Below are 22,860 nucleotides of genomic sequence, written 5' to 3'. Positions count from 1 at the left end.
ACACTGATTCACCAGTAGGGGTGTTAGAAAATATTGGTTAAACAATATATCGTGATATTTAATTTCACAATACTGTATCGATATTAAAAAGTACTGTATCGATTTTTTTTAGGTATTCAAATGCAGATATTGTGGAGCTTCATTTATGTTTTTTGTTTTTCTTTATTGTTTATAACTTATTTATTATTATTTAACACTGTTATACCAGTAGATCCTGTTCTGATCAAATAAAAATGTGTTTAGTATTTGTGCATATTTCTGGTGTAATTCAGTTCTTCTATAAGAAAAAAAAAGAAACAAGCAAAATATTGCCTTTTTAACAGTATCATGATATATCGTATTGCGATCCTAAAATTGTGATTTGTATTATATCGCCAGATTCTTGCCAATACACACCCCTGTTCACCAGTAAAACCCACAGAGTTGAATTAATGACAGTGGAAGAAGACACTTGGTTTATGTTCAGTTATTGATATATTTTGCTGAAAAAAATCACATTTTGTCTGTTTTTGATATAATATCCCTCAACTTTAATCAGAGTTTTTGTGAACATAGACATGATCAGTAAATTAAATACAGAAAAATACTTGATTTTCACTGAAAAAAACACATAAAGTAAAGAAGATAATATTTCAATAAATGGTGATAAATCACTTAATAAGGGTTAAATATTGGGAACTGACACAAAAGTAGCACTGGGTCTGTATGGGTTAAAGTTACAAACCAGAAACAAACAACAGAAATGGAAAACGTGACGGTTTATGGTGAATTTGCCTAATTCAACAGCCTTTACTCTTATGTATTTAAGAATGAGATCTTAAGCAGCCAAACACATTGAGCTGGAATTAGTTTGTTTGCTCTGCTAAGATGAAGATGATGAAGCTTTGTTTGCGGGAGCGCTCAGTATTTGCTCCTGAGGTTTGTATGAGTTCAGGCTTCCCCTCTGACTGAGGTCTGAAACCTCTTCCATCATTTCTGTCATTGTCTGCGTTGACAGCGGAGCTTGTCGCGATGCATGTCATTGTCTGTGCATTCATGTGAAGTGTCTGTGTACGGGTTAACGCTTAAACCTGCTCCATTGTATGTACGTATGAATGAATGAACGCGACATAATGGCGAGTGTCTGTGAGAGGAGTGTGTGCTAGGTGTGTTCTACTGTTGTTTCTTTGGTTATAATCAGTAACCGCGCTCACATTTACTCTGTCGTCTTATGTCGCTCTGTGTTGACTTTTTCCTGGGTTTGTTAGGAAGGTATTTTGTAATTGCTATGTGTTTGTGTGTTGTGAGTAAAAGACAGAAGTAAAAGACGGGTAATTATCACAAAGCACCAGAGGGAAAGACTGTTAGGGAGGAAGTGCATCATGACAAAGACGCAGGGCTGGGCATCCTTCTCCATTAGTCACCTCAGGGGAGTGAGCTGTTGGTGGAGGTATGAAGATGGAATTCGCAAATAACTTTGTCTCGTGCTTGTTTTTACATTCATGCTCATTAACAGTTTGCGGGCAGAGTCCTGTGGGTTCTTCAATTAGTGGTGTCTGGCTGTCATCAGTTGTGAGTCTATGTTAAAAAGATAACATTATGTACTTGGATCGAATTAATACACTATGGGCTGGATCTACTAAAGCACTGTTTTCCAACCTTGGGGTCGGGACCCCACGTGGGGTCGCCTGGAATTTCTAGTAATTAATAAAAATAAAAACTTACTAATTAAAAATATATGGTGAGTTGACAGAGACAATCCCAATCCATAAAAGACAAACTGTGAAGCTGAAACTGAAGCACTGTGGTACTGTTAATAATAATAATAATAATAATAATAATAATAATAATAATAATAATAATAATAATAGCTTTATTCATACAGCACCTTTTAAAAACAAAGTTTACAAAGTGCTTTTGACAGACAAAGCAGAGGGCACGACAGCAGGATACAAGATGCAAGTAAAAACACTAAAACAGAAGAAACACTATAAGAGAGATGTGTACAACAAATGCAAAAACATGACACTTCGAATAAATTAAGTGAATCGGAGTAAAGAGGGCAGGGAGAACGTAGCATGATGATGTCAAATCAATGTAAAAATGAAGGAGTGAGATGAGACAACATCATGTATGAGAATATAAATTAATAATCAAACAGGATATCATTTATCTTTCAAATGTTCATTGTGGTTGGTTTCAGATGCTGCAGCTCTTTCATAATTCAAAGTTTGTTCAGTATTAATTGTCAGCTTTGTAAATCCAAGCTGGACTGACTGTACATATCCTGACCAAGGAAAATCAAATTCTCACTTTGTGCAGTAATCTACACCTGGCTTTTCTGCCTCTGTCCAGAATAATATAGATTATATAGACAAAATGTCACCTAAAATTAATGTTTATTTGCAACATAGTATAGCAAACTATTACATGATCAAAAACAAATTAATTTTAGCAAAAAAAAAAAAAAAAAAAAGTCTCCATTTTGAATGTCTGGGGTCACCAGAAATTTGTGATGTTAAAATGAGGTCATGAGCCAAAAAAGGTTGGGAGCCAATGCACTAAAGGTTTGCATGTATAAAAACATGTGCAAACTCAAAAAAATGTACAAACTGATTTACTAAGTGTTGTGTCTTTCAAAGGTGCAAAATAGCGCATCTGCATCCAGTTATTATGTTTGTCACAATGAATATGCAATATGGGGCATTTACACGGAATTGTGCATGTGCTGGGAGGAGAAAATGTAAATATATCAATTTAGCACATGCAAAGTGATTTATTAAACCCGAGAGCAATTTTGCTCATAGAAACTGTGTCTATATTTAACACATCTCAAAAAGGAGGTACAAACAGTTCGTATTTGTAATTGCGCACACATGGCTGCAGTTATTGTCACAAGAAGGTGACATCGAAATGATGAAACAAGACGCAAAGCATGCATTTTTCACCCTCGTGTTAACATTTTTGGAACGACGGGATAAAAAATAATTAAGACGTATGTAAATAAATGAATGAATGAGTCATGCAATACCTTCTATGACCAAACTCCTCGCTTCGTTACATTTCCTTGCTTCTGGATCATTCTAACACACTGTTACCATTAGTGCCCATTAGTATCCCACAGCGGTTTTTCTAGCGTATTGTCTCCATGACAACAACCAGTAGCACACGTAAAATCCTCCTTTATCCTCATCCTCTGTATTTGTTCTTTGTTTGCCCTTTAGTATTAACTCCAAATCTGTTTACCCGTTTGCTGTGTGTTCGTCCCTTTGCTGTTTATTGTAAAGCATCTTTGAGTACTTAGAAAAGCGATATATAAAACTGATGTATAATAATAATAATAATAATAATAATAATAATAATAACAATAACAATAATAATAATAATAATAATAATAATAATTATTATAATTATTATTATTATTATTATTATTACCTCCGCCAAGGAGGTTATGTTTTTGCCAGGGTTTGTTTGTTTGTTTGTTTGTTTGTCTGTCCGTTAGTGTGCAACATAACTCAAAAAGTTAAGGACAGATTTTGATGAAATTTTCAGGGTTTGTTGGAAATGAGATAAGGAAGAAATGATTAAATTTTGGTGGTGATCGGGGGTGGGGGGGCCCACGGGGGGGCCCATTTCCAACAAACCCTGAAAATTTCATCAAAATCTGTCCATAACTTTTTGAGTTATGTTGCACACTAATGGACAAACAGACAGACAAACAAACAAACAAACCCTGGCAAAAACATAACCTCCCTGGCGTGGGGGGGGCCCCACAGGGGGGGCCACTGATCAGCCTTGGCGGAGGTCTGCGCTCTCCGAGTGCTTCTAGTTATTATTATTATTATTATTATTATTATTATTAGTAGTAGTAGTAGTAGTAGTAGTAGTAGTAGTAGTAGTAGTAGTAGTAGTATTGTTATTATTATTATTATTATTATATAAATAGGGCGGTCTCCAAGACGTTGCACCTGTTGTCATTTGCACAAGTAATCTTAGTAAATCACCTGCAAACTGTGGTTCAACCCCACATGCAAAATTCTAGATTGTGCACGCATATTAGTACACGCAAACTGGGATCTTAGTCGATTTGGTTCTGTGTTCTTTGTAACATGCATATTTTCTTGATTAGATTTTCCTGTAAGTGGGGATGAGTATTTGTAGTTCACAATCCAGTCATAACTAAAGCCTTTATCATTCAACAGCGCTGTTAAAAACAAAGGGAGGTGGTCTAAGTTGTCAAATTAAATTTAAGTTGTCGATTGATTTATGATGTCAATCCACGCAATGACTAATATGTAAGGAAACACGCTGACTTAAAAGCTGCCAGTGTCGTGCCAAAAGTGTCCCCACCCACTTTGAAGATATTTAAAGAAGAAAGATACAGAGTAGAATGGAATAATGCAGTCATTTAGACAACTGTGAGAGAGATCATTCTTTAAAGAGGTTATATTTAGAATTTCTACTCTCAAATATTAAAAAGTGACCTAAAATTATCATTAGAGTGAAGAAAAAAAGTGACATTGATAAAAGGTAGAAGCACATTTGTGCAGCTCTAAATGAAAAGAATGGAGTTTGACGCTGAAATGGCAGCGTTTCTTCTTCTTCATGGGTGAGTTTGATTCTGAGGTTTATGAAGGTATGAATTTATTATGGGGTGTTATTATCGTTGCTAAGTTGTTGTTTGTTGATCCACGGTTCAGACTAAACTGTGACAGTTTTGACCTTATTCGGATGATTCCAAACAGATCTTTAGTTCAGATACTGACAGCACAAACTGTACGGAAAACTGAGGTGATTTATGCTTTTATTTTGGCTGCTTTGTCTAAAAACAGAGCTAAGCTAACAGAGCTACAAAGTAAACTATCAGCTGATGCAGCACGTGAAGCTAATAAGAAATTTTGACCGACAAAATAAACATCTATGAGTTTTAGTTTGAAAAAGAAAACTTGATGATACCATAATACAGCTGTGTGTAAAGAATGAGCTTTATACTGTATTCAGTGAGTGAAGCCCCTTTTCCACAGCACCTCTGTTACAGGAATATTTCACCTTTATTCCGGAATGACGTCTGTGTAAACGAAATGGTGGATCATTTGGTCCCACCTTTATCGCAGCTCTGTAACGCCTCTGGAGGTAGTAACAGAACCGTGGTAAAGGTGGAACCATGATTCTGGAACGCGATGGAAAAGGAACACCACTCGTTCCGCAACCAAAGTGTGACGTTTTGATGATGTATTACATATGTGACCCCCATGCCGTGAGATTTAAAAATGAGCGCAGGCCAATGTGCAGTAAACAAACATACCAATGCGACCATAAAGATGCTGAACCAGGGAGACGCCGTGTTGAGCCGCATTATGTAATAAATTCCCATTATGTAATAAAAGTTCAAAATGTAATAAGAATGTCACGTCATCTTGTAATAAAGCCACATTATGTAATAAACTGACGCATTTTGTAATAAACTATGTCAACCCATTATGTAGTAAATTTTTTCACATTATGTAGTGAGTTATTACAATTTGAGAAATTTATTACAAAAAGCACTTGACACATTTTTATTTAAAAAAATGTAATCACATGGTTCATTATGTACACTGTAAGCCCGGATTTTGTATTTACTAAAATGCTTTAATTACAATGCACTTAAATGATTTAAGTTTTATCACATCACTATAAAATATTAAGTATATTCTACTAATTTGTAGACATAGTCGGAAGTACGAAAAAGTTTAAGTTGAATGGATTTAAATCACTAAGTTTTAGTCATGACCACACCTTTTTATCTCTGCACTGCATTGTGGGTATTGGGCATGTTGTTGAAATGTGTTCTTTTTCTGTGCAGGGGTTCAGCGGGGTTGTGGTGTTAGTATTAATTTGGACTTAATGTGTGTATGTCAGTGTTTATTGGCCTTTTTGTGTTTGTTTTTGTATTTTTGAAGAGCTGCACCATGAGTCAGAGCCAGAGGAAGAACTATGACTTTACTGTTCATGTATGATAAATATTGTTTAGTGAAAATCTGTATGCTTCACCTAAACAAAAGCTCTTCCTGTTCTGGTAAAGGTACACTGAACTATTTTCTGCCTAACTTCCATCCACGCTGCAATAAATAAAGTTGAATAATTTTCTAAAGCAATTTATATTGCTAAAGATTGTAGTTTAAATCAACTCGGAATGAGTCCAATTCACTGATGACATTAAGTTAGTGATTATTCGAAGCAACTGACATTGCAACAAATTTTAAGTTAAATTAACTTGGCATTTAGTGTGTTGTACTTAAAATAGCATTTCCATTCAAATCAAGCATTTAAGTTTAATGCACTCAAGTTTTCATTACTCATTACTTAAATTTTTTAAGGTAACCAGTTTACTCAAATTTTTAAAGTAAACGCAGCTTATCCGGTATTACAGTGTAATAACAATCCAAATTACTATAATTTCAGAGCAATTTAGAAGAAATTAGTCACAGGAGCTACAAGTAATGTAATTAGAACTTTAACCACACAGTTTAAAGATTGATTTAGCACATTACATTTTCCTGAAAATAAAAATGTGTCCAGTGCATTCTGTAATAAACTTCTCAAATTGTAATAAGTTACTAGTTACTGAGATCTGCGAGCTGTTGTCACTTCAGGTGGAGGACTCTGTCCATGCTAACATTTGTGGAACGGTGAAAGATGGGCCGACTCTGGAGAGGTTAGCAACACCACTATGCATGGGGTATTTCTGACGTGGAAGTTATATGTCACACTATACTCTGCACTGCGTCACCGCCCCTTTGATTCCAGAATGCAGGTCCGCTGTGTAGAAGTGCAGCCTGTCCTGCCTCTGTTACTCCTTTGGCTTGGCTGTGGAAATCAGTCAATGGTGGAAAAAAGGTGGGATCACCGCCTCACCTTTTTTTCTTAGTGGCTTGATACAATCTGTGAATATTTAGGCAACATTCAAACTGCAGGCAAATGTGGCCCAAATCTGTTTTTTTTGCCCATATGTGACCCATATCCGATCTGTTTTTTTTTTTTTTTTTTTCTTTTTTGGCAGGCGGCTCTCTGTACCGATAAGACAGCAGCCAACACCAACTATACTCCCAGTCATCATTGCCCATTTTTCTGACACTTTTGCTTGTGTATCCTCTTATTTGGACATTTTACCAGGGAGTATCTCACACTACTTTTTTTTTTTTTTCTACTTGTCTTGTCCAGCGTCCTAACAGCAGAATGATAGTCTGGTTCCTCCTGGTGCTGAACAAATTTGCTTTGCCAAGGGTAACTTCATAAAGTATATGAAGCACTCTTTGATATTCTACTGTGTTTATTATGAGTTTTGTTGAACCACATTTTGATGCCGGACCTGACATGGGGGTGGGGGGTGGGGGGTAGAAGAAGGGGAGAGAACAAGAGAGAAGAAGGTGGCGAAGACCCTCACAAGGAAGTATCAACAATACAAACAGTAACAACCATGGAGACAATTATAATGGTAACAATAACTACAACCAGAACTGAGTAAACTGGGAAGAAGAGAGAGAAAAAAAAACAAAACAAACAAAACTACAAAAAACAAAACGAAACACAACAATGAGATACATAAGACCTATGAAGTGAAGAATATAAGAAAGCATGAACAAAATATCGTATACCACATTCGCACAAATAATACCTATGATAAATACTGTATCCGATCTGTTAATGAGAGTTTGAACAGTACAAATCCGACCCAGGCCACTTTAATACGTGGTCCTAAATTCGATATCTGATATTTTGCATTGCAACTTCAGTCTGAACAGCCAGGTTGCATTTATCCGACCTTTACATCATTGCAATGTGAAAAAAGTCACAATTCAGCGTCCCAAGAGGAGGAGCAGCGGGAAAAACATACTTATTTCCGTAAATACAGTGCTTGCCTGTGTGGTTACGTATTACATCAGGACCTCTTTTGCACATGCGGGTCACTTCAGGGTCGCATTCAGTTCATACTCAAAACTGACAGAAGTTGCATTTAATGTGGAATATGAACGAGCACACAAAAAAATTGGATTTTACCAAAAAATCCAAATTGTGCATTAAGATCTGATATCTGAACGGAGCCATAGTGTTGGTTCATTCGTGGTTTTTTTGTCAAGTGGGTTATAGTATGAGACTCCCCCCTACTATCAACCCCACATAGGACTAGGGCTGCTAGAAAATATCGGTTCTGCAATATATCTCGATATTTCATGTCACAATACTGCATCGATATTAAAAAGCACTGTATCGATATTTTTAGGTATTTATTTAAATGTAGATATGGTGGAGGTTCATTTCTGTTATTTTGGTTTTCTTTGTTGTTTATATCTTATTTATTATTATTTAACACTGTTTTATTAAATAATGATTACTTGAAGCATCCTAAAAGCACTTTTTACTGTTTGAGAAGCAGATGTTTGTTCCTTTGTTGGGATTGAACTAAAATACTGTTCTAATGTTAGTTCTGAACCAATAGAATATGAACATTTGAACACGATCTTAAACTGTAATGTCTGCAAAACAGAATTTCAGTTTGAACACAGGAACATTTTGTGATATAGCATTAGATCCTGTTGGGATCAAAGAAAAATGTGTTTAGTATTTGTGCAGATTTCTGGTGTAATTCAATTCTCCCAGGAAAAAAATCTGAAAAATATATGAAAGTCTTAAAAATATATATGAATAAATAAATGTAAAATGAATAAATGATAATAAAAAATAATAAAAAAGTCTTAAAAATATATATTTTTTAAATCTTTAAAAAAATAAAAAGTGCCTTTTTAACAGTATTGTGATATATTGTATCGTGATTCTAGCATTATGATTTTTATCGTATCGCCAGATTCTTGCCGATACACAGCCCAACATAGGACCCCATTAATCATATCAATAACACTATGGTATAAAACAGAGAAGTGTCAAAATGTGTAAGCTATTATTTCTTACTATAACATAAATGCAATGGCTACTTATGCATAAACTACACATATTTCTTTGTCATATGTGTTGGTGCTCATAAGAAATGTAAGACATATAATTGCTTTTACCACAGACCTAAAATACATGTATTTGTACATTATGACTGATTGACATAAAAACAGCTGTAGATGTAAACCGGTACAATTCATTTGTGGCACAACACCAACAACACTTCAAAATAATGTAATGGTGTTGTTGTGGTCAGTGACAGTTGAGATAGGTACATGCTTTTCTAACAGTAGCAGCTTAAGCATACATGTGCTCACATGCACACACATACTCTACCCCCTCTGGGAAAAATACACATGTTCAGGTGTAACTTTACTCTCGTCTTTGGTTTAACTTCACCCACTGAATGTTTCTGAAAATTGCTACAAAACCACAAAAAGGCTGAGATGGAGGTGATCAGTGTCTGAATGTGCAGGTGTGGAAGCGAGAGAATAACATGATACTTATGCAAAACCACAGGAGGCTCTTAATCCACAAAGACTTCAAGAACCACCAGAGACTCAAAGCATCTACACATCTAAAATATTAAATAACTCTTTAACCTCTAATCCTATCAATACATTTAAATAATTCAGGTAAAATACAGTTTTGGAGTTTTTCATCGTCGTCTGATATGAACCATTTGGACGTGCAGAGGCTCCATAGTGAACGTGGAAAAACCGTCATCTTCTGAAACACTAATTCAACTGTAAAACCCACAGTTTGATAAATGGCAGTGGTTGTAGACACTTGTTTTGATGTTCTGTTAATGCAATAATTCGCTGAAAAAGCTGTCGGGCATGTAAATGAAACTATTGTGCTGTTCTTCTGCCTAAAATTGTTATGATTGTTGATGTTAGTATTACTATTAAGGTTTTGCTTGTTCACATATATGTTAAATTTCATTGCATGTTCAGAATAAATCACAAAATCAAAATAAAAAGAAGTCACTTTTGGTTCCGTTTTTGCTGTTCTGATGTAATAACCTTATGAAAATGTACATGGTTGGTGAATTAAATAGAGGAAAAAACCTGAATTCCATTGAAAAATGCAAAAATACAGAGGTTATATTATAATACATGGTGATAAATCCCTTATTAAAGGCTAAATGTAGGTGAAAAACTGTCTTTAAGGATTATAGAGGAACCACTTGGCTCCTCTATAATCCACAATTAGCGTCTGACACTAATGTTCATAGATTTTTATGGCCTGTATGTGGGGCTCATAAGTACATAACCTTTGAATACACTCTGGGTTTTTATGAACATCTACATGATTAGTAAAATAAATATAGGAAAATACAGGATTTTCACTGAAAAATGCAAAATGCAGAGGATAATATTACAAAAAATTGTGATAAATTAATAAGGAAAGGTTAAAAGTAGAGGAAAAATCATATTCATCTGGAAGTCACCACAGGGTTAAATGGTTGCTTTGAGGTTTTGTACTGGTTTTACTATCTGAAAATCAATATGTGTTTACATGTGCATGGGATTTAGAATAGTTTCATTGGTTTTTCTACAGTTCTTTCCTATGTGGAACTAAAGCTCTGAATGGCAATTGGGCAAAAACGGGCAATTATATAACTTTAATTTGGGTTTCAAACCATCAAACAATAAAAGCAGTGGTTTTATTTAAAAAAAACAAAACAAAACAAAACAAAAAAAAAAACACATCCCTGTCCGTTGATTAAGACAAATTTATCAATTATTGGAAAAACTGGGTTGATTTTGTAACACTATTATGAGCTGATTTTACTTTATAAGAGTAACGTGCATATAGACCCATGTAAACCCTTGGTTCATGCCACACACTTTAAATGTTTGGTGTTGATCTTATACGGGGAAATGGGTTTCTGGAAGGAAAGAATGGAATGGGAAAAACACTAGTTATTTCCCATTAACTCTATATTAGGTTACTATGTACATTTTTACTATTTCTGTCATTACTTCCCTGTATGAGTACATTTTTGTTTTTTGTTTGCTTTTCTTTACATTTATAGACGTTATATACATGAGGTAAAATGCTGATAAGATAATGCTGCCTGAAAAAATAATAAAAAGATAATTACAAAAAAAACAAAAAACATCACTGTCCCATGTAGGGATGAGAATTGAGAACCGGTTCTTTTTGAGAACCAGTTCCCAGTAGCTTGAGTCCTTGGAATCGTTTGCCTGCCTGCTTAATGATTCTGCTTATCGATTCCGCCTTCATTGCGCATGCGCGATGACATCACGCGCACGCTGCATTGTTTTGGTCAGAACGTAGCCAACATGGCGCTGAGGCAGAAACGGTCTAAAAAGACGACACCAGGTCCACTTACTTGGAACACTTGCAAAGCTTCCATGTCTTCAAAAGGGTGGAATCCCTCTAACATGCTCAAACATTTGTCCACAGCATGTGATTCATTTACAGGAATGTCACGTATTTGATTTGCTACTTAGCGGCACTTGTGAATGTAGTGGCAGAGTGAACGCCGGGCCCAGTTCCGGTGCAGGCAACAAACGTTTTGCCCCTCAAATACAAGTTTCTGAAGGTAGGGGAAAGGAAATGAGGTGCACAACAACGGGAGACGAGCCAAGTCGAACCGGTTCCACGTAGTAGAAATGCGGCAATAGAGGAATTAGTAAAGCGTCTTTAGTTTCACTTTCACTGCACACACCCCCCCCCCGAACCGGGCCCGGCGTCATCTGTTATTATTTGTACATACTGTATATGGTATATTTTCTGTGCACAGATGGAAATATATAAAGACAGTTAATGCAAACACACCCGTTTGTACTCTTTTATTTCCTCACCCAATGAGAATTGATAAGAGAATCGATAAGGAATCGGGTCGATAAGCAAAATCGATAATGGAATTGGAATCGTTAAATTCTTAATGATTCCCATCCCTAGTCCTATGTCAGTCCAGTGATTGTAAACACACAAATATAATGGTCTCAGCTCAGTGTGATGAAAAGTTTTCCACACTCTGAACACCTGTGACTAGATGCATTAACAGGGATATTTTACTCAGATTTCTTGACACCGAGTTGTACGAAATGGTCAGTTTTTACTTCAACCGCTGCTGCTGACAGACAATTATGTCGTACTCGAAGAAATGTCTGTCAGAAGTCTTGACCTTAAATGTGCAAATGTCATAACGTAACTAGTTATAAAATGTAACAAATTAAGAAGGAATTGAAACATGTTGTAGAAATCCATTCATTTTTTGCCAGGATGAACATAAAGATAGCTTTGCAGCACCTGGAGGGTTCAAATTCAAACTTTTTGAATTATTAGGGTCCAAATACACAAATAAATGAAGCAAAGACTAATAAAAGTGGGTTTAGCAAAATATGAGCCCTTTACGTTATTTACTTTTGTTTACAGCTAAAAAAAAAACATGTTTTACTATATTGTTTCACTTTAATATGCTCTGTTTTACATTTACCTAGATCTTTACCCAGTTCTGCGCTGCGTTGTAAGTTCACTTCATTGTCAAAGACAGAAGTCGACCACATAGTCCTCTGTGATACACATGTATGGGTTTTTCTAAATAAAACATTTTTGTCGGGATTCTGCGCTCCATAAACACAGCTGAATCACATCAGCTGAATGTGTATGTGTCATACATTCCTGCAGATTCTATGACAGCCGGTCAGGTGACTCTTCGTTTATGTGCTTAGAGCGAGCATTGCATATTTGCCTCGGCTTTTGCCGTCTGATTTACCTTTAGTTCTGTCTGTGCTGTTTGAACTTTGAGTAAACAGGAGGATTTGCATTAGGTTTTCCGTCTTTGTTTGTAGAATCCACACACTCTGGAATATGGGGAGGGTCTATTCAGAGTGATGGAAACTGGACTGCACTATAATGGAGCTCACACTAGTAGGGACTTACAGACAAAGGAAAATCTGTCACATGTATATAAACTTACTTAACCCTTTATAGCACAGGTGTCAAACATGAGGCCCGGGGGCCAAATCCGGCCCGCCAATGGGTCCGATCTGGCCCACGGGATGAATATGTGAAATACAAAAATTACACTTAAGATATTAATCAATGGTGTCGAAATCATTTTATTTCAGGTTCCACATACAGTCCATTTAGATTTTAAGTGGGTCAGACCGGTAAAATATTATCATAATAACCTATAAATAATGACAACCTCAAACTTTCTCTTTGTTTTTTGGTGTAAAAAAAGTTAAATTGCATAAAAATGTTTACATTACCAAACTATACATTCACAAAAAATATGAATAACCTGAACAAATATGAACAAACGGAAATGTCTTAAGAAAAGTAAATGCAATTTTATCAGTATTCTGCCTGTTATTAAATACTTTGTGCGATTGTAATGCACATGTGTAAATGATAAACTGATAAACTGAGGTGTAATATTGTTAAAATTGCACTTGTTTTTCTTAAGACAATTCAAGTTGTTCATGTTATTCAGATTTTTAAGGAAACTTTGTTGATGTAAACCTGATCATAATGTAATTTTACTTTTTCACTTATTTTACTGGTCCGGCCCACTGGAGATCAAATTGGGCTGAATGTGGCCCCTGAACTATAATGAGTTTGACACCCCTGCTTTATAGGGCACTTGTAGAAATACTCTGAAATTCATCATTTCAGCCTTAGTGTGTTATTGGAGGACATAACAAGACTTTATTACTTTTGTGAAATTTTTCAACATTTTTTATTGTTCTGTAGAAAATCAAGGTCAATGAAGTTACCATATTTGGTTCCTTAACCATAAGTGGCAAAAAAAAAAAAAAAAAAAGAAGAAGAAATATGTATAAAAAAAATCCAAGAAAAAATCTGAAAGGAACATGTATTTGATAACATTAGAACATGACTTTTCTAACATTAGACCAACATCAGTGCTGATCCAGACCCCTGTCCACATCCACATTCTCCCTTTGACCATCATTCCTTACATTAGTACCATTACTGCATGGTACCTAACAAAGCAGGTCCACTCAGCATTCATGCAGAGGTGGACCTTACAGACCCTGGAGACCACATTGGACCTGAGATTGTTGACTCGTTGTCCTCACTGTAACTGTCGCTGTCTTGTAATGTGTGCAAAAATTAACAAAAATAGTCACTTGCCTGATAAAGGGTTGAAAAGCCCACCTGCCCTGTATGTTTTACAAACCAAATACACTCCAAAAGATTAGACACCTTGGATCCATTTATTTCTTAAAAACATGTCCCTCAGCGCTCCTCTCTAAAACGTTCTTAACAATGTGAGGGTCAGTCGTTACTGACTTTAACTGGTTGGATCTCAGAAAAGTGAATAACAGGAGGAATGATTTCACCATCTGTTTTCAGGCGTTACTGCTCTGCTGTAAATGTTCAGTGGCTGATGGATGCACCCAGTACTTATTGTTTACACTAATGGTGCAGGCATTATGTCTCTACAATATGAGATGAAACATTCAATATTTAAACCAAACTGATGTGATAACAAACCAGAAAGCACATTAAAGTCTATACTCAGTCCTTCATCCTTCCCATATTACAAATCCTTTGTCTTTTCCTACAGCTAATGTAATGTCAATGTAATCTAATAACACGAGTAAATGTCAGAAACCTTCACTTCATTATGCGATAACTATTTTCAATGAGAAATTGTAACTGACTGAATTTTAGCAGTGATTATATCTTATTTTAAGTGTGATGAGATATTTTGACTAGAAATGAGAAAAATACACTTTTTAAGATTTAGATTTTTTCCAGTATCAGTCAATGATACTAGAAGTAAAAATATCAGTGTTTTTTTCATTTCATCATTGTTGATGTTGAAGAGTAGTGGCTGTTTGTAAGATCAATACTATTTGATAAAGAGCTGATCCTGTTACTCTTTATATGTGGATATTTAGACCAAGATGAGCATCAACTATAATCCTGATCAATTTAGATTTTTGGGAAATTTAATGGAGTTTAATTTAATTTAATACAATAAATATACATTCAGTGTTTTGGTTTCTGTTACATAATTAGCCATATTATCACAAAATGTTGATAATGGTTAGCTGTGAAACAACCAACCAAAACAGAGCTCTGAACATGTCATACTTCTACTTTTAATGAACCTAAATTCAGCGTCCTAAATGTTAAACCTCCAGAGGTTCAAGCAGTTACAAAAATAAATGAACTGCATTTGAATGCATCTCTTACTTTTTAATGAATGAGTTTTACGCCCACATTAGGGATTAAAAAGTCAGATATTTCAAGGATAAAGTCAAAATATTAAGAGAAAATGATTTCATAATTGAAATGAGTTAAATCATGTAGCATCAAATAGCACCAAAGCATGTCCAAATATGATCCTATTATTAAATCACATTTAATTAAATGCAAAAAGCACATACGCTTAGGTCAGCAGGTGATAATTTTTCTCTAAACGTTACACATTTATTCTCATGATGTTTTTTTTTTTTTTTTTTACTTTTCATGTTATTAATTTATTCCTGTAATATGAACATGATTTTTTTTTTTCCAGAACATTAAAACCTTATTCTAACACTTTTAATAAAATGATTTTATCCTGGCAATATTATAACTTGACTCAAAGTATTATATATACTTAATGTCAAGATAATCCCAACTTGCTTTTGTATCTACAGGGTGTCCCATAAGTCTCCATACATAGGAGACATAATACATATGGTTCTAGCATGTATTTCTTTATATTTCTTCTTTATAGTTCTTCAGCAGTGGAGGACACGCATTGAAATGTGTTCCCAACAAAATGGCAGTCATATAGAGCATAGTATATAAATAAAAATGCTTTATGTCAAGAAACGTTTATTTTTCCTATGTATGGAGACTTATGGGACACCCTGTATATTGTGGCTGCATTACACCATATTTTGTACACATTGCAAATAATCTAACATAAGATAAGATACGCCTTTATTAGTCCCATAAGGGGAAATTCCAGGTTTACAGCAGCAAAGTACAAAAGCACACAAGAGCAAAAGAAGTGCAAAATCAAAAATAAAAACAAATTTAAAAAATCAGAGTTTACAGCTGTGCACATGCAAATCATGTCACAGGTTGGATAGGGATCTATGTATTTGTTTAGAAGCTTTCATATATAACCTGCATTTGAACTGTGTCAAGCACAATATTATAAATGTGGAAAATTATCATAAAATATCTGTATTATTACATAATGAAGTGAAGTTTGGTCACTGATCCATCTGCAGGAGCCACTGAGAGAATTAGATCTAACACTGGAGAACTCTGAAGAGGATAGTAAAACACAAGTCATGACAAAAAAAATAGAGGCGAGAGATCTGAGTAGAGATTTACCAACAGCATCCTGTCTATTTCAGGCATGTTCTCCCATGCCTCCATCTATCAACACCCTGGAGCAGTGTATGAGAATGAAAGTACACTTCCACAAAAGATCTACTCGAGTAAGAGAAGATGAGTCCCTTCTTTCTTCAATGGAGCTAAGACACATTGCATTAAAATCAGTGAGCTGGAGCTGGGTGTAAATGGGCGTGCAGAGTTTGTAGAAGACAGGATGGAGGGATCAAGGGAAAAAAAAAAAAATGGGAGAGAGGGTGAGTGGAGAGAGGTAGAGACATGCCTGTACTTCCTCTCCGCCCCTTCTCGAACACACAGTGGGTAACCCCACAGTGAAGGCTTTGTCCCACTCATTGTCAAAGGCTTAAGGAGCGTCTTTGCCAAAGTGAGAGGCTTTGCAGACATATGTCACTTCAGCGAGTCTCCTGTCGCTCCTTTAGCCGCTTGAGTGGAGGGGCGGGCAGGGAGGCGTGTCTGAGCGCCGGGAGAGGAGCAGCGTGAGGTGGAGAGTGAAGGACATGTCAAAGATACTGGTTCAGAGAGAGAGAGAGAGAGAGAGTTGGTGGAATGATCCCCTCACCGTCCCGTCCTGAACTTTTTCTGTGGACTTTTTTTTTTTTTTAATTTTGCGTAGTCCAGCTGCTTTGCTCCTCTGCTAGAGGTGGACTTTACATGTAGAATGACTCTAAAAGCTGTGAGTACTGGTTCTGCTGTCATTGACAAACTGGTTTCTTTCATATTTATGCATACTGGAGTAGGAAAACATGCTCAGGTCATTCTTATTTTCACAGATCGCCTGTACTTTTCAGCTTTAACCTCCTCAGACCCAACTATGGGTTTTCTATCCACATTTGTGGACAAGTTTCACAACTTTAAACAAAAAAAAAGAAATGAAAACTGTCCATCACAAAGGACATTCTACAATAATTTTAAAAACTGCATCTGCAAAAACTGTTGCATCATGATGTTTCCAATATAGGCACTTATTTCATTAAAAAAAAAGAAAAAAAAAGCTTGGACTTTGCTGACATTTCCTGGGTCTTAGGAGGTTAAATGCACTGTCTGTGCACTGCCTGTGTCAATGTCTGTAGAGGAGCTGGACTGTCAAGGGTAGACTGTACTAAAGTTTTAGCTGAAGGAGGAGGGGGGCAGGGTGTCATTGTAAATGCTGTGTGTTGGCGAGGATTAGCCGTGTAGTAGTCACACTCTTGGTGCCCCGGCCAACTACTTGCTTAGGAAACACAATCCCAGTGGATTTGTGGCTATGATCTGCCATGTGTTCAGGTAATAGATCCCTTGGCTTCCAAAAACAAATGCTTTGTTGTGTGTTTACATAGTAACTCCACCCCATTTTATGCTCTGAGGATATTTCTGTCCAAACAGAAACTTACTTTTGTTTGATTTCTCATTTAGCTGGCACGTTTGCAGATCTACACATGCAACCAGGACATTATGGAGAACACCCACCTGATGTAAACTGTTCTGTGGGTGCAAACCATGCAGTACACTTGCTGCACATGAATAAAAGTTAGCTATTTGGTGCCTGGTGTGTTGAAAGGATCAAGACAAATCTGGATAAAAGGTCACACTTGTCATGTTACTGAAGGACTTAAGGCCTTTCACTGAGGACAAACTCAGTTTTGCAGATTTGTAACAGATTTCTTTTTTTTTTTGTAACTTACATCTTTATTGAGTTTTATGTCGAATTGTAACAGTAAAAAAAAAAAAAAAAAAAAAGACAAAGACAAAGACAAACAAAAGAGACCCCCCCCCCCAAAAAAAAAAAAAAACCTAAAAGAAAACAAAGCAAACAAACAAAAAAAAGAACAGACAAACAACAGCACAAATAAGTACAAAAGAAAACAATGAGAATGAGGGTAGCAACAGTCAGTCTATCGATTCTGTGTAAATGTAGTTCATTTATTCCACTTTTTATCCAGTTTTGGTTCTTGCAGTCTCAGTCTGTGTTAATTTTTCCATAAGAAATATTTCTTCAATTGTGGATATCTACTGCTCCTTTGATGGAATAGTTGCCTTCCCCCAGTTCCTTGTTATAGTTTTTTTTTTTGCAGCTATTAAGAGTATTTTCACCAAATATTTGTCCCTTTTAAGAATGGTAGCGTCCCAGAAGTTACAAAGATATAGAACATCAGGGATCAGTGGAAGTGGCTAACCCAACACATGTAACAGATTTGAGTTAATTTTCTGCTAATTTTATGAGTGCTTATGTTTTTTCCATTTCTTTTATTCAATGCTAAAACTTCAAAAGCTGCAAAAAGTAGGATGGAAAATAATGTATCCCATCTAACTTGCTTATTAAAGGTCTCATATTGTGTAAAGCCATTTTATTCTGGTGCGCCATGAACCTTTAAAACTGCCTGACCCACAGCAGAGCTCAGTAATGAGCACCTAGAGCGAAATCAGAAACGAAGTCTCAAACCCAAGCTGATTTTACCTTCAATTCTATTTTGTTTTTGGCTCGTTTTCAAATGTCTTTTTTCAGAGTCTGTTTTAGTTGCAGTCTGCAGCTGTCGTGATTTATCTTCTGTATACGAGTTAAATCTCAGCACTGTTAAAGTTTATTCTCGTGGCGGTGTAATAGCCCTGTAGGTGGTCTCTGATGCAAAGCTGTGTGTAGTTGTGCTTGTATGAGTGTGTGTGTGGGTGGCCGCTGTTAACCGCAGTGTACAGTACCACCAAACTACAACTGAAAGAGGGTCTTGTAGCTTTATTACAGCGTAAAAATGTGTGTTCACTCCCTTAAACAGACTTTGACGAGCACTGTTCCCCATTTAATCCAGCAGAAGATAATCACAGAAAGTCTCTATTGCAAATACTCTGCTGTAATCTCTCAATTTGTTTAATTGATTCTATGTTGAAGTAGCGTAATCCTGAATCAGGTCGTCGACAATTACCATATTAACCCCTCAATAAGAAGGGACAGCATGCAGCTTTGTGTCCTTAGGAGAACTCTGACTAGTACCCTGTCATTGTCAGGCCCAGTGCTGCATGACTGCTGGAGCCCCCTGGGTTCATTCTCTTGATAGCAGGATTATCTTGAGGGTGAACCCATTTGGCATTGCCAGCGCTGCCGCCTCAGTCTCAGCACTGTGAGGACTAAGCCGTGAAATACTGACAGGCTTAGACCAATTTATAGTCTGCCATCTTGGATGTAGTGATGGTTGCAGACAGCAGCTTAGCCTTTGTGCCAGTCGGGTTTACTCTAAGCATGCCATGCGATGCCACCAGTCAGACTTCACAGTTCAGAGGGTAACCTGCACACAAATACATGGATGTATTGTGTTGAGAAGTCGCAAAAGTCAAGGATAAATGACTTTAAATGAGTACTTACACTGTAATACCGGATAAGTTGAGTTTACTTAAAAAATTTGAGTAAACTGGTTACCTTAAAAAATTTAAGTAACGAGTAATGAAAACTTGAGTGCATTAAACTTGAATGCTTGATTTGAATGGAAATGCTATTTTAAGTACAACACACTAAATGCCAAGTTAATTTAACTTAAAATTTGTTGCAATGTCAGTTGCTTTGAATAATCACTAACTTAATATCACCAGTGCATTGGACTCATTCCAAGTTGATTTGAATTAAAATCTTTTGTGATATCAATTGATTTAGAAAATTATTCAACTTTATTTACTGCAGTGTGGATGGGAGTTAAGCAGGAAAATAGTTCAGTGTACAGGGTGGGGAAGCAAAATTTACAATGAACATTTAGTCGTTTTTTCTCAGCAGGCACTACGTCAATTGTTTTGAAACCAAACATATATTGATGTCATAATCATACCTAACACTATTATCCATACCTTTTCACAAACTTTTGCCCATATGAGTAATCAGGAAAGCAAACGTCAGAGAGTGTGTGATTTGCTGAATGCACTCGTCACACCAAAGGAGATTTCAAAAATAGTTGGAGTGTCCATAAAGACTGTTTATAATGGAAAGAAGAGAATGACTATGAGCAAAACTATTACGAGAAAGTCTGGAAGATACTATTAAAGAAGAATGGGAGAAGTTGTCACCCCAATATTTGAGGAACACTTGCGCAAGTTTCAGGAAGCGTGTGAAGGCAGTTATTGAGAAAGAAGGAGGACACATAGAATAAAAACATTTTCTATTATGTCAATTTTCTTGTGGCAAATAAATTCTCTTGACTTTCAATAAACTAACTGGTCATACACTGTCTTTCAATCCCTGCCTCAAAATATTGTAAATTTTGCTTCCCCATCCTGTAATTTTACCAGAGAAGGAAGTGCTTTTGTTCTGGTGAGGTATAAAGATTACCATTAAATGATATCTATTGTACATGAACAGTAAAGCCATAGTTCTTCCTCTGGCTCTGACTCATGGTGCAGCTCTACAAAAATACAAAAACAAACACAAAAAGGCCAATAAACACTGACATACACACATTAAGTCCAAATTAATACTAACACTACAACCTCGCTGAACCCCTGCACAGAAAAAGAAAAAGAACACTTTTCCAACAACATGCCCAATACCCACAATGCAATGCGGAGATAAAAAGGTGTGGTCGTGACTAAAACTTAGTGATTTAAATCCATTCAACTTAAACTTTTTCGTACTTCCGACTATGTCTACAAATTAGTAGAATATACTTAACATTTTATAGAAATGTAATAAAACTTAAATCATTTAAGTACACTGTAATTAAAGCATTTCAGTAAATACAAAGTCCGGGCTTACGGTGTAATGACAACATTTGCATTAGGTAACTCTTAAAGAACTGGAGCTATTTTTGTGGGCACTTCCAAATAATTTTTTAACCATTCCTTACCGATATATCACCATACATCACAGGTGTCAAGCATGCGGCCCGGGGGCCAACACCAGCCCGCCAAAGGGTCCAATCCAGCCCGCAGGATGAATTTGTGAAATATAAAAATTACACTGAAGATGTTAATAATCCAGGATGTTAAAATCATTTTAGGTCAATCCAACCTAAAGTGGATCAGACTAGTAAAATATTATCATAATAGCCTATAAATAATGAAAACTGCAAATTTTCCTCTTTGTTTTAGTATGAAAAAGTAAAATTAGAAAAAAAAGTTAAAATTACAGACTATCCTTTTACAAAAAATATGAATGTCCTGAACAAATAGGAACAATGTGAAATGTCTTAAGAGAAGTATGTGGAATTTTAGCAATATTCTGCCTGTTACTAAATCTTTAATTTGTGATGCACATGTTTAGATGATCAACTTAGGCGTAATATTGTAAACACTGCACGTTTTTTCTTAAGAATTTTCTGGTTGTTCATATTTGTTCATGTTATGCTCAAGTATGGTTCGTAGGTGTAGACATTTTCATCATGGAATTTTACTTTTTCCACTATAAACATAGAGAAAACTTTGGAGTTGACATTATTTATAAGTTCCTATCCTATTACATGTATTATTTTACTGGTCCGGCCCACTTTAGATCATATTAGGCTCTATATGGCCCCTGAACTAAAATGAGTTTGACAGCCCTGCCATACATTATAATATCCTCTGCATTTTTAATTTTTCAGTTAAAATCAGGTATTTTTACCTCTGCCAAGGAGGTTGTGTTTTCATTGGGGTTTGTTTGTCTGTCTGTGTTAGCAAGATAACTCAAAAAGTTTGATTTTGATTTGATTTTGATTTAGTGATTTATTCCGAAAATGCAATGAAATTTAACATATATGCAAACTAGCAAAACATACGTAATAATACAAATGACAAGAATCATAACAATCTTAGAAGAACATCACAATAGTTCCATTTATGTGCCCGAAAAGGGGTGGGAAGAAATGCAACTTAAGTTATGGACAGATTTTGATGACGTTTTCAGGAAATGTTGATACCGGCACAACTAACACATAATTACATTTTGGTGGTGATTGGGGGGTGGGGGTGTTCTATATTTAATTTACTGTTCATGCAGATGTCCATAAAGGTTCGGTGTAAATTTTAAGTTTATTATATTAACCCTCTATCAGGCAAGTGACTATATTTGGTCATTTCCGCATTCATTACAAGACAGTGACAGTTACAGTGAAGACAGCGAGTCAACAATCTCAGGTCCAATGTGGTCTCCAGGGTCTGTAAGGTCCACCTCTGCATGAACAGTGAGTGTACCTGCTTTGTTAGTACCATGAAGTGATGGTACTAATGTAAGGAATGATGTTCAAAGGGAGAATGTGGATGTGGACAGGGGTCTGGATCAGCACTTATGTTGGTCTAATGTTAGAAAAGTCATGTTCTAATGTTATCAAATACATGTTCCTTTCAGATTTTTTCTTGAATTTTTTTATATATATTTCTTCAATTTTTTATATATTTTTTTGCCACTTATGGGAAAGGAACCAAATATGGTAACTTCATTGACCTTGATTTTCTAGATAATATAAAATTTTGAGAAATTTCACAAAAGTAATAAAGTCTTGTTATGTCCTCCATTAACACACTAAGGTATTTCTACAAGTGCCCTATAAAGGATTAAAATAGACAAAACTGAAGAAAAAATGACTTTTTCAGCAAAATATATCATTACCTAAACAGAAAAACATGTGTCCACAGCTACTGTCACATGTTGAA

The 22,860-nt window shown here is 35.8% G+C and overlaps 1 protein-coding gene across 2 annotated transcripts in view; it reads left to right on the top strand.

Moving 5' to 3' along the window:
- The first annotated feature begins 16,501 nt into the window (after positions 1-16,501).
- The window catches only part of LOC115422881 (neural cell adhesion molecule L1-like protein), a 142,165-nt gene continuing 135,806 nt past the window's right edge, over positions 16,502-22,860 (top strand). Inside the window, exon 1 of one of the 2 annotated variants that reach the window (XM_030139492.1) lies at positions 16,502-16,954. The gene's annotated coding sequence lies outside the window, so the exon portion shown is untranslated. The remainder of the gene's footprint in view (positions 16,955-22,860) is intronic. The other variant, XM_030139493.1, reaches the window with a different exon arrangement.

This window comes from Sphaeramia orbicularis, chromosome 7 (assembly GCF_902148855.1).
Source record: "Sphaeramia orbicularis chromosome 7, fSphaOr1.1, whole genome shotgun sequence".
NCBI classification, from domain to species: Eukaryota; Metazoa; Chordata; class Actinopteri; order Kurtiformes; family Apogonidae; genus Sphaeramia; species Sphaeramia orbicularis.
This window is presented reverse-complemented; position numbering and strand designations above follow the sequence as displayed.